Source organism: Parasteatoda tepidariorum, chromosome 6, assembly GCF_982258835.1.
Source record: "Parasteatoda tepidariorum strain Cologne lab strain chromosome 6, Ptep-v5.0, whole genome shotgun sequence".
Lineage (NCBI taxonomy): Eukaryota > Metazoa > Arthropoda > Arachnida > Araneae > Theridiidae > Parasteatoda > Parasteatoda tepidariorum.
Window position 1 is genome coordinate 74,369,132 of NC_141760.1, and position 14,152 is coordinate 74,383,283.

Consider the following 14,152-nt stretch of genomic DNA (forward strand, 5'->3'; position numbering starts at 1 on the left):
GATTTTTTTTTCTTTTCTGAAATGCACTGCACAATGAGTATTGATTATTGTGAAAAATTTGTATTCCTCTTTTTTTTTTTTAAAGTATTATTTATTAATTTAATCAGATAGAAATAATGTACTGTACTTAAACTTATTGAAATTTTTCCTTATCATTATTTGATTAAATCAATTATTGATTTTGAAATAAATCTTTCATTGCGTAAAGCAGGAAAATGCTGTGGGGCATAAATGCATGTCCTGCATTTGAGGAAAAGCTTAGAAACTTAGGGTCTGTCCATAAATTTTTAGACAGTAAAAGAGCACCGGGTGAAAAAGTACCAGAAAAAAAAAGCACTGCAAAAAACTCCTCATTAACAGTCATGCAAATGTAAAGACCGATTCGATTCGGCCCTTTGTATCCGAATTTAATTATTATTTAAACGTAATTAGATGTTTCTCAAAAACAAATTTATTAATATCTAAGGATTCATTTAAAGTTTATATACAGGAACAAAATTCTATTTAACAAACTGATAAGGATACTAAATTTCACTAATTACCCTTTTTATATTACGATATAAAAATAATATTTTTTCAACTAGTTATTATTTTTAAAATTTGAACACAATTAAAATGCTTATCATGTTTGTTAATATTTTTAATTCCCCTAAAGATTAACGTTCTAGGAGACCACTGTTAATTGATAAACTATTTATAACTATGCTGTTATACATTATATAATTATATTTACAATTAAAAATAATATTAAATATAAAACTACACTCACTCAACTACAAATTTAATCTTTTATCTTGATTAATTTTATATATATATATATATATATATATATATATATATATATATATATATATATATATATATATATATATATATATATATACTTAATTTCTAGCTGCCTCCAATGACCAGCTGGTCTGCATTATTACAAAAATAAATAAGAATGTCAAGCATTTCGAGAATTAAAACAATGCATTCAAAAATTAAGATATGGAACAAAGAATTTGACAATCAAGATATTCACAATGTGTAAGTTTAAACTCATACCGAGCAACGGGAGTGAATTTAATTTTTGTCTTTTACAAATTCGCACTTTCAAATCTCTGGTGTAGGGGTATTTTTCAAATTTCACCAATCAGTTATTACATATCAGAACCTGGCGTTTTTCTACTTGCTGGTCAACTTTTCTTAATGATTTCTATAACCGATAAGTAATGGGTTCTTTTTTAATAAAGTTTAGGATATTTTCATTTAAGGATTATAATATAAAATTTGAGAGTAAAAATAAATTCAAACGTCTTGAAATTAAGATACCATTTATACAAATAAAAATAAGCATATTTATGTTTTTTTTAAATTACTACTGACGGTTAAATATAGTTTTTGTTTAATTTCCGATTACTTATTCTAGCCTGCATATTTGTTTTTACTCCAGCGCTCAAAGTATGAGCTAAGCGAATTTTAATAATTAATTTTTTCCTGAGATGTCGTCCGTTTTAATAAGTATTTTGTAACTATGCTTTTCTTCATGACAGCGCACATTGAAACAATGAAAAAACACGTTTCATCTATATTGCATGCAAAGAACGCAACGTAGAAGGATGAAAAAATCGCAAAATATACCACAAAAATATTAGCAATCTATAATAAAGAGCGGTGAAGTTATTCAAAAGATATTAAGGAAAGTTTAATCTGAAACAATGGTTTTCAACATTAGAATTTCACATTGCGCCGTAACTAAATGACGCCGGAAAGTTGTGATTATTTACCAAAAAATTTACTAACTGTAGAAAGAAAGTAAAAAAGACGCGATACAAATCGGTACTTTTGTTCTAGAATTATTCCAGAAAATACATACAGACGACTTTCGCTTTTATACATATAGAGATGTTTGAATAATTACTTGATTAAATTAAATTCAACGGCCTAAAATTCATTAAATAAAACAATTAAATTAAAAAATTCATTCAATTTTTTAAATTAATTTAACATTCAAATAGTTAAAAAATTCATTCAATTTTTAATTTCGACGGGCTTTATTCAAAAAAAAAAAAAAAAAAAAAATTACTTTTAATCAAAATATTCTTATTTTAAAATTTTAAGTCTCTTAAACTTGCTTGACAAAAAATTTTGTTCTTCATAAAATCTCTTACTTCAGTCAAAAGTTTATAAGTTAAAATAATTTATTTCACATCTAAAATAATAACAAATGGGTAAAAAAAAGGATGCTATAATTAGAAAATTATATCTTGCATTTAATGGAGAGAAAAAACTTAATTTTAAACAACTTATTCATATTTATTATATTATTTTATTATTATAATTATATTCAGTATCAATAATGACAATCAGTCTTTAAAATATTTCTTGAAAATACTTCTTAATATCGGTTTTAAATTATCTGTGATTGACTAAGTTATTTTTTTAACACACTTCTCATATTAAGGATGAGTTAACTCAACCTCGTGAAACAAAATCATAATTTAAATCACATCCTAAAAAAAAATGCACAGTATTGTATAATACATTAAGTATAATACATTAAGCAAAATAAGCAACATGTCTCAGTTACTTCCTGGAAAATGATGAATTACAATGCATTTCGGATCACGTGATGTGACGTCACTTGTTTACTCTGAACGATCGTAAGGGGATCGAATGAGCCTCTCTTTTTACTCACGCGCACATATCATTTAATGCCGAAAGGAATCAACGGATCAAAACTGCCATAAGAGAGAAAAGAACTTCTCGAAAGTGATAAAAGCGGTTTGATCCGGATTTCTGGGTATGATAGATGAGTCATGTACTTTGTAAAGTAGGACATGTGGTCGATTACGAAACAGTAAATGAAATCGACCTAATAATAGTGTGATGATAGACAAAGGAATAGAAAACTATGCCCACATGATCCTGATCGGGTTTTCATAAGAAAATATATCAATAAAACAGATGTTTAAGCGAAACTTGTATTCATATTACAGAATTTGTATGCTACTTAAAAATATTCAGAATTTACTTGCACCAAAGATTGCATAATCACTGTATATCAAACATTTTCACGAATTTGAGTGTTACGTCTACTTATTTTAAACTGAGCTCTATTTAAAACTTTTTTATAAGTTACAAACTATTTCGAAGACTTAATCATTTTTTGTGTTGTTATACTATTATATTATTATTACTTTTTATATTATAATATCACTCATTTTTGTACATTTTTTCATTAATTTAATTAAACACTGATTTTAAATTATATGAGAAAACATTGTAAAATTAAACAAACATGATACTTACTTAATTTCAGTTTGAAACTTTATCATTATTTTGATTGTAATTATTTCAAATGTAAAATGGTGTTACATTTTCTTATTTTATTACTCTAAGTAAATTTGTCTTAGATATTTTTTTTTCCTTATTTTAATTCACCGATAAATTGTCTAATTTTAACAAATTTAATTATTACAAATTCAAGCATATTCGAATATTAAATATGACCTAATTTGTCAGTCGAGCATTTTTTTAGATCATGCTGATAAAGATTTTATTTATTGTAGAACACTCTCGATATCTGGAAAACCCTGTTATGTCAAAAAATATTTTTAACCTTGGCATTATATATACACCTAATGTTAATTTGAATTCCTATGTCGAAGAGTTTATTCTCAAATCCTTGGTAAGTCGAATTTTTTTCGAATAGAAATTGAATTTTTTCGAAAAATTTATTCTAAACCAATTATTTTTTATTTAACGCATAATTATTTTCGTCTTATTTTTAAAATAAAAATTATCATTGTTGAACTTAAACTTATTGTCAACTGTCAGTACATACATATTTAATAGCAATCCTATGTTTCATGGCTTTACTTTTTAGAGTAATATTTTAGAATATATTTTTCTACTTTTTAGAACGTATTTAGTTCTGAACTTATTATCTCGAAAATTCGCTATATCGAAATTTTTCTAGCGTCCCTTCAACTTTCAGATATTGAGAGTATACTTATAAGGCCAAAATGCTTCGTACCTCCCTGTACTTCCTTATTTTGAGTAATTACTTTGTAGGGTTAAGTTAGCAGCAGTGAATAAACCAACCAGCCATTGCCGGGATTTGAACCTGGTTTGCTTGTTTCAGAAAGGATCAGCCAATCTCTGAAATCATGCAAGTCTTCGAAATGTAGTATCTTATCAACATCAGTGACTAGTCTATCTACTTAAGAGCATTTAAGTTTACAACTTCCACATCCAAATTTTTATTTTATTTTCAAGCAGACCCAAAAGACGATGAAATTCTTAGTAAAATATCGTAACTAACTCGTCTTTATGTAGGATCTTTCGAGTGAAGCAAGCCCTCATTTGAATGTTGGTGGAACAAAACTATAAATCTACATAATCGCGAAAAAAGTACAAAAACCAGACCAGTAGCAATTGTAATATAAAGTTGTCTTGATAAAAAAAAAAAAAAAAATACATCAAAAATTTTTTTTTCATTGATTGATTATGATTGATGTTTGCCATGTGGATAACAGGAATCGTGGTAAGCACAAATAGCATAAAGGTATCTTGATACAAAATATTACGTCAAGTTTTTTTTTTATTCTCATTTTTTTATTGATTATTTGTAACATTTGCTGACCTGCTAATCAGAGCACAAGCGTGCAAACTTCAACTTAAGCGAAAAACAAATTCAAAATAAATAAAATTTAATTTTTACATATTTAGCTTTTTTGTATTAACTACAAAATGCGAAGAAAAGAAAACAAAATCATTTTTTCAGTTTTTTTTTATCATAGATAGAATTAGCAAGGGAGAAAAAGTAGTTTTCTAGCTCCATTTCTCGAAATTTATGGCGAAGCACTTTTTCAATTGTATAACAGAGAAGGGTTTAGTACCATAATATAGTTTTATTCCCATTCCAGTTAAATAACATGAACTCCCTCATATTCTAGTAGTACATACAATACAGCACCTTGTAGCACTATTTCTCACTTAATTGTTCTAGAACATACAATACAGCACCTTGTAGCACTATTTCTCACTTAATTGTTCTAGTACATACAATACAGCACCTTGTAGCACTATTTCTCACTTAATTGTTCTAGAACAGTGATTCTCAACCACTGTGCCGCGGCACTTTTGTTTGCCGCCAAATTCTTAAAATGTGCCGCCAAATGATACAATAAAAATTATACTGCTTTTTTTATTACGAGTAAAGTTTAAATTAAAGAAAAGCGTATTTATATATATATATATATATATATATATATATATATATATATAATTTTTCTACGCTTTAACCGCGTGAACATCTTTGTCGGCGATTGTCTTGCCTCTGACAATCTTAAAATAAGTCAAAATAAGATGGAAGTGTTCAAATTGTCTTTGACAATCAATTTTCAAAGAAATTTGGAATAAGTAGGAAATTTAATGACTATTAAAATTTTTAATTAACAAAGGAGAGCAAGCTAAATATTAACTTTCAAACGGAAATAAAAGCTAATCATTAAAGTAAGCTATGCAATTAATAAACAAATTGACAAAGGATAACTAAAAAAAACAAATATATAAAAAGCAAATTAACAAAGGATAACTAAAAAGAAATAAGCTAACAATTAATAATTAGCAAAAAAGCTAGTTAACAAGAAATCACAAAAAATAACAGTCAATGTAAAAAAGCTAACAGTTAATAATTATAGAAAACAAGCTAACAATTAATAACTAGCAAAAAAAATAAATAACTGTTACTAACTAATTAAAAATTAGTCGAAAGAAATAATTAATCCCTTAATAAACGTGCTTTTGTAGTACATATTATTTTATTTCACATTCAAAATTATTATCACAAACTATTTAACACAGGTAAGTAAACAACTTTTTATCTAATTTTTTTCATTGTGTGCCGTCAAATTTTGAAATCGTTAAAAGAGTGCCGCAACAAAAAAAAGGTTGAGAATCACTGAACATACTAGTTCTAGAACATACAATACAGCACCTTGTAGCACTATTTCTCACTTAATTGTTCTAGTACATACAATACAGCACCTTGTAGCACTATTTCGCACTTAATTGTTATCTAACATTAATCGAAAGACATTCAATCAACGATGTCAAACCAATTTCACTTTACTGTATCATATCCAGCATACCAAATAAACTCAAAATCCTATTAACGAACTAAAGATTTTTCAACAGTAAGTGTAATATGCCCTCTAACCTCCTAATTTTGTACTTATTACTGACTGGCTGACAGTGGCGTAGCGAGGGGGGAGCGAGGGGGGGCATCATGCCCCGGGCGCTGCACACAAAGGGGCGCCAAATGGTCAGCAAAACAAAAAAAATTGTTGGATAATTTTTATTTTTATTATAATTTATTTCTGGAAAATATATTTTAAATTTAGTGCCGGTGAAATATAATAAATGTTAATTCGTAAATAAAAAGGAACACTAATCAAACTGTAATAATATATTCATAATAGAAGTGACACGTCTTTTCCACTGGGCTGACTCGACCTGTATCTGTCAGCACTTCCTTATGGCATCTACGCTGTGTGGTTACATATATTATCTCCAAATATTTGCACAAAGTACAAACATCAGTGTACAAAGTACAAACATTCTTTCTTTCAGAACACTATTTATTTTTGTTTCTATAAACGCAATGTAGCTTACGCTTGTTATTTCAAAACGATAACAATAGCACTCTAATGTACTTATATGTACAGTCACGAAAAAAAGTATCCCGAAAATAACAACTAAAAGATTGTCTATTTTTTAATATGGATACTTCTCAGACACACAACAAATACAGCGTTTTGCTGTTTCTAGGAAAGGACACAAACGCCGTATTTGTTGTGTACCTGAGAATTATCTGTTTCAAAAAATAAATGATTCTTTATTTGTTACTTTCCGGATACTTTTTTTCGTGACTGTACTTATCCGTGACACTTGCGACAGGTTGTGGAATTCCGCTACAAGTTAGGTAAATACCCGAAATATTAACATTTAAGTTATTTTGTGCCTGTATTTTTCAGTTTTGCGTCCTTGTCATCGCGCTCTGCTTAGAATAAAAATGAAATGTTATTAGTTTAATGTTAGCATAAATTATAGTGTATATTTCACTGTGTTGCTACCTTTCAAGTTCAAGGCATTCTTGGTTAGTAATAAAACAAATAAGATTACTTACTACATCTACTCGACGATTCTATTATTCAGTGAATAGGGTATGAAAAAATTTGAAATGATCAACTTTGATGATATTATTGATAAATTTGCTTCATCAAAAGCGGAAAATTTATACATAGTAATTAGCTTCATTAGTGTATTATAATCATATTATTAAATATATGTATCTCCTTAGAGATAATAAATATTTACTTTTTTATTATTTTAAAGCTGCGTGTTTTTAAAATATTTCTTTATAAATATGTAAGATAAATAACAGGTATCTTTTAAACTAATTCTAGATGATCATATACATTTCAAAATCTAGTCTTGTTTGCTCAACTACATTTTTTGTCTCAAATTTAATGCCTAGCTTGAGCCTATGACTTTATTTATTTTACTTTATTTATTTATTACATTGCGAGTATATTTTACTTATAATATTAGATGGTTTTCGAATGGGGGGGGGGGGCGCTAAAAAGGTATTGTGCCCCGGGCGCGAGTTAAGCTCGCTACGGCACTGCTGGCTGATAGAAGAAGTCAGTATATGAGTTGGAATGCACTATTTAAGCATCACTTACTTACTGCTTACCGTTGGAAGATTCATTAGAGAGTGTATAAATTTATGTAGAGGGTTTAAGAATTTACATAAATATATTTGGGAGTTTATACCGGGAATTCAGATATATTCAAAAATATTTCTTGGGTGCTTAATCTTTAAAGCAATAGAAACGTTTAATTCTTAAAGTATTAAAATAAAAATGTGATTTCAGTATGAAGATGAAATACACTACTTGGCATCACTCACTGCTCACTAACTCTCTCGCTGTCAAGAACTGATATCACTGTTATAGACTCACTGTTTGAAGATTTATGAAATTAAAAGAATTAACATCACAGGCAGAGATTTTTGAGTTATGTAGAGAGTCCAGGGATTTTCATTGATAAACTTGGGGAAATTAGGAATTAGTCTGTACAAAAAGATTTCTCAAATGTTTAATCCTTAAAGCATTTTGAAACGTTTATTCTTGAAGCATTTATATAAAAACGTGACTTTTTCCACCACCGTTTTATTAGGGTATTTTATTATACATAAAAGATTTATACTGTTATGAAAAAGGGGCGTTTTTCTTATTAACCTCTGAAGTTCAACCGTACTTAAAAACAAACATTAGCTCAGCAATAACTCCTCTCGTAAATTCTACCTTTACTCTAGATCACGCCTATAATTCAGCGTGTGCATATCTCTTGTTTGATAATAAAAATGAACTACGCATTTGTTATATATTTAGTCCCCATGTCAAAACAGATTGAGAAACAACTGATAATTAATTATAACATCTGAGCCCTTCAGATAGCTGGCATATCAGGTTGAATGTTATCAGCTGACTGGGGTGAAATAAAGCCTGTAAATGTTTACTCAAATAAAACTTTTAATTCCATTCAGCGAAGGTCAGTCATAGTTAACGATCTGATCGGCGAAATTTCGTCACCATATCTGTCAGCAGCTGCAACATGGATTCTACAGATCTACGCGTCCTTATTACCCTTGGTGATAACCAAATCGTGCTGAGAGTGCAAAATATCTGTTAAGAGATTGATAAAGAGGAGCTACTTCGTCATTTAAATGAACCTTGAATAACCTCCAGCATGTCACCTTTTACATGAAACTGTTATTTAAGAACTGGGTAGTATGTCAGTAGCAGGTATTAAATAACATTGCTCAACTATTTCATAGTAGCCTTCATTAAGGTAATAAAGAAAAAGTTCATTTGTTGTGATGCTTGCAATATTGACAGATAAATCTGCTGTTTAAGACTGTTAAAGAGTTAAGGATCGGAATAAATTGCCCACTAATATTTTTCTCCAACACACAAAGTCAAGGACGCATGTCCTTGCTACTTAGTATTTCTAATATATATGAAGTAAATAAACAGATGAACTTTGTATTTGACTTTAAATTTAAATAACAAGTTTAAACTTTATTTTATTTTCCACTCTTTGTTTATAGACATAATATCAGAGAGACGAAATTTTAAGAGCTAATTATTTGAAAATTCAATGTAAAGATGCTATGTGAAAATAAAGACACTATGTGCGTAACTTTAATAGTTTTGATTGGATTTTCAGGGACATAAAGTAATTGCTCCATATTCAGGTTAGGCATTCTGTTTTCGATTGCAGTGAATTTTTAAAATTGTCCTTTGATATTTTTATTGAAAGCACAAAATTGAATGCAAACAATTTGCACAAAACGCTTAGATAACATTAATTTCCAATTAAGTTCTTATTAATTATCATTATATGGGCAAATCGGATTCACCGATTCCACTGGATAATGTTTATCCCTTCAAGCTTATTTATAGAGAATTTAGTGAGATTGCAAATCCTTTTCCCTTTTATAGGGAATTAAACCATATTCGTAACCCTAGATGCCAATGGTGATGCCTTAAATATGACACGCAATTAGAGCAGACGATATTTAAATTAAAATACGAAAATAATTTTTTTATTAAATTCAAAATTAAAATCAGAAATAAGCGCTTTCGCTAAATAAATACTTTTTTTCGATGTGGGTTTTAGACCGCAAAAATTAGAGGAAGGTGCAGCTGAAATCGAAAAAATATGGTCCCTATAGTTTAGACTGGAGTAGCGTTGGAACAGATAGAGCTCCTGAATACCAATTTTGCTTTTTGAATTCTTCTTACCTTTTTCTACAAGACTGCTTTTAGAATTTTTATTTTTAAAAACCTTTTCGATAAATTTTTTTCCCAGTTTTTCCTTTTTTTCATTAAAAATAACTTTTAAAAAATGGTGAAATGCTTATAAAATTTTTTAAATAAATAATAAAAACAATTAATTAAAATTACTTTTACATGAAATTGTCTTTGCATAAGCTACTTTTATTATTTGATTTTTTTTGTAATTTATTTATTTATCAAATTTTTGCTCGTTTTATTTTTTTTCTCCATTTTTTATGGCCTAAGTAGAAAAATGTAAAAATAATGCGAGACTTAAACTTTTGACCTCCTTTGGATTGAACTACTAGGACAGGGATGGCGAACCCATAGCACGGGTGCCATTTATGCCAACCGACACAATATTTTGGGCACTCCACCGATCACATTTGTTATTACACAAATGGTATTACACTATGAAGCATATGTAACAATTAAATTAAAATTCACAAAAACACACAAAATAATAAACAATTATTAATAAAAAATTGACAATGCTAAAAAAAAAACAATTTATAACTATAAAAAACAAGCTAAAAATAAATAACTAGCAAAAAAATTAACAGTCCTGCTTAAACCAACATTTTACAACCTAATATAAGTTATTTGTCATCTAATCTGTAGCAACAGAAGCCACGCTGATGTTACTTTAAGTTGAATTACGCGTATAACTGAGACATTGCAAAATGTTTTTTTTTTCAATGTAAATGAAGAGTTTTGAGTTGATAGTATTTAGTACTATTATTTTCCCAATAAGTCAAAATTATTTGACGGCACATCTATGACCTCATCAAACAGTTTTTTAGAAAAAATGGCACGTTGGTGTATAAAGGTTCGCCACCCCTGTACTAGGACATAAATCCATCACATTTTCTAAAGGCAAAACTCCAAATTCATCAAAAAAGATTATTTAATTCAGGAACAAGTAAAGTTAGGATATGGATTCGTAACTTTATACAACGTAAACACTAATTAATTAATCTATTTGTATTTAATCACTAGAAAATCCAATTAAATCATAAGTTGTAGATCATAAGGTACTTCTTTTTTTTTTTTAGCACATAGAACTTTGCAATGGAAAGAGATATTTTGCTTGGATGATTGTCGTAGATTGTTATTTAATTAATAATTAATAAAGGAGCTTTACTAGAGGAAATATTTTAGAGCAGAAATTTCAGAAGACCCTATTCCTTGAGTAATTTCCCCTCCATTTATAAATGAATATGTAGTAGCATCTTGTAAATGCGAAGTAACTGGGACCAGACCTTGTTTTTATGATCGAAATATTCATGCATAAGATCGTTTTTAAATATATCTTCTTCAATAAACTCTAAAAATCAAGGTTTATTTACCAATAAAAGTGCTATATACTATTTGAATTCACTTTTGATATGTCCATTGAATAAAAGTCTTTTTCTGAAAAAAGTGTACAGATATATTATTTTAAAATTCACTTCTATAATTTTTTACTGAGTAGCTTTTTTTTGGAATTATTTTAGCAATTTTCTGAGCAGTTTTTTTTTCTTTGAATATTTTTTTGAACAAAAAAGGTTAAATTTTACACCTTTGAAATGCAGTTAATAATAATACAAAGAAAGCAAAGTGAGACTTAAATAATAAGGTTTCGATTAAACTAAAATCGGTTAGAAACAAGACTTAAATGAAGCAACTCCGGTTGTTATCGTACGTTGATCAGTAAAACTCAAAAACATTGCAGCATGTAACGTGCAAGGTTTAATCTTGCACCTTTGAAAAATAGTGAGTAATAATTTTAAAAAGGCAAAGTATGATTTATGTACTAAAATTTTGATAAGGCTGAAATCGGTTAAAAACGAGAATTTAATGTGACAACATCCCTTGTTACGTGTGTTGCTCAGTTAAACGCAGAAACATAGCAACATGGAACGCTCAAGGCCTTTGAAATATAGTGAATAATAATCCAAAGAAAGCGAAAGTTATAGATATTAAAATTCTTATATAGCTAAAATTGGTTAGAAACAAGATTTAAATATGAGCCATTCTTGTTGTTATCGTATGTTGCTCAGTAAAAGGCAAGAACATTGCAGCGTGGAACACAAAGGTTAAATTCTGCACTTTTGAAAGATAATACATAATAATAAAAAAAGAAGGCAAAGGTTGAAAGAGAAGATAATCGAGCTTGCCAGAACGAATCCCAGATCTAATTTGGCTTTGATCCACGTTATGTATGCAGATGTTGGTGGTATACGACTGCTTTGGGACAGGCTGATATATATATTTATGCAACGTAGTATATTTTTAGATAAAGGCAGATAAAATCTACTGCGTTAAGCTTTTAAACTGATGCTATTATTTGCGAACAATGTGAATCGGAAATAATTTACTATCATTATCACACTTTTTCTTTTATCTTTTAAATAAGAAAGAAAAATAATCTGAATGGGAGTGCACGTTTAAGAAGTTGAATCGGTGTCTGATAACCCAATAATTCAAAACTCCTACCCAGATATTGTCGTTTAGAAACTGATATTGAATTTCTGGAAAAGAAGTTCACGTTTTTATACAGATAGGAAAACGTGGTTTTGATTGGAAATGGTTTAAAAGTAGTCTTATATTATTCTTTATATTTTTTTTATCTGTTGCTATAAAACAGCGATATTAAAATTGTTTATCAACTTTCAATATTTTTGAGAAGATAGAGCTCAAAAGATTGGCTAAGGTGTCATATTTGTTCTACGATACGTTAGAAACTGACTTCAGAAATGAAACATGTGACGTCAAAAATTTACGTAATTGAATATCTGACTACGTTAGATAAATTATGTATACATAAAATAAAAAAACTTTAAATGCAGCTCTGATTCGAATAATTGAAAAATTCTACAATTAAAAGTCTCTTGTTTTTATTTACTTCATTTAAATTACAAATGTAACGATTTAAATCTGCATATTTCACAGATGTGTTAAATGTTAAAAAATATTGAAAAAAAAAATGCTTTAACTAATTACACAATATGTTTTTGAAAAAGAAATCAAAATTTTAGAATAATACCTTATGTGGTCCGAAATATTTAAAATATTTAATTCTAAACACCAAAATTCAATTATAAATGAAGAAAAAAAAGTTACTTAATATTTTGTAGTATCGTCTTTAGCTTTAACCAGACAGCTTCGACAGTCTTTTCTTCTCTACAACAGCCCATTTTGACTGCAGCCTTCAGTTTCTGTTATCTCTGGCCAAAATTATTGGTTTTAAAACCACTATTGCATTGCAACCACCATTTGCCATTTCTAAACTTTTCGTTTTTCCAATACTGTTCTAAGATTCTTCAAACGCTTGATAAGAACAATTTAAACAGTTGTCAACATGGTTGATTTTTACCTTGTAGATCTAGGTCATTAACTCGTAGCTTTATTGATTCTGGAATATCACATAAACCTCCCATTTTAAAACAAATTCCAAGCATAAAACACAGAAAATAATTATTTTTAAAATAATCGTCTGCAATAAATTTAAATTTCTTATATATAACCTATTCGTAAAATTATTAAAAACACATATTATCATAACATATTCTTACGATTTGAACCAATTAAATTAAATATTCTAATATTTTGAGACTTAAAAATAAATTTTAAATTATCTTTTTTTTAAAAATTAGAAAATTTCAAGCAAGTGTCGTAGTGTCGAAGTATCGTAGTCCTCCCAAAAATATCGTTTGCGGATATGCATAACGTAATACTTAATAAAATGTTGTTGTTTTTCCTTCTTCATGAGATAAATGGATTATTCTAATATTTTGAATCTGAGTCGTAGTGTAAAACAGTAGTACCTTGCTAATGCTGTTACAAATTAAAAATGTACATGATTTGTTAAACACTTTTAAAATTTTAAGGGTTTAGTAGTGGTTTAAAAATTTTAATCGGAATTGTAACGCTGCAACTATCTCATTTTAATTGCTTTTAATTTTTTAATTACCCCTATTAAATATCTCCATATAACACAAAAACGTAATGGTCCGACAAAGTTTTCCATCGTTGTTGGAACATTTTTATTGGCCGGAAAATCACATGGTAGGATTCAGTTTCCCCTTATTGAATTCCATATTGTTTTCGTTGTCATCAGGTACCTGTACTGATATTATTATGTTTTTGATTGTTTTTTAAATTAAGAATTTAAAACTAAGAGAATTGTTTTTTTTTTTAATATAATGCAATTTTACGCTACAGTTTAAGATAAAGCTATTTAATTCGGTATCTAACATTATGATCCGCTTTAC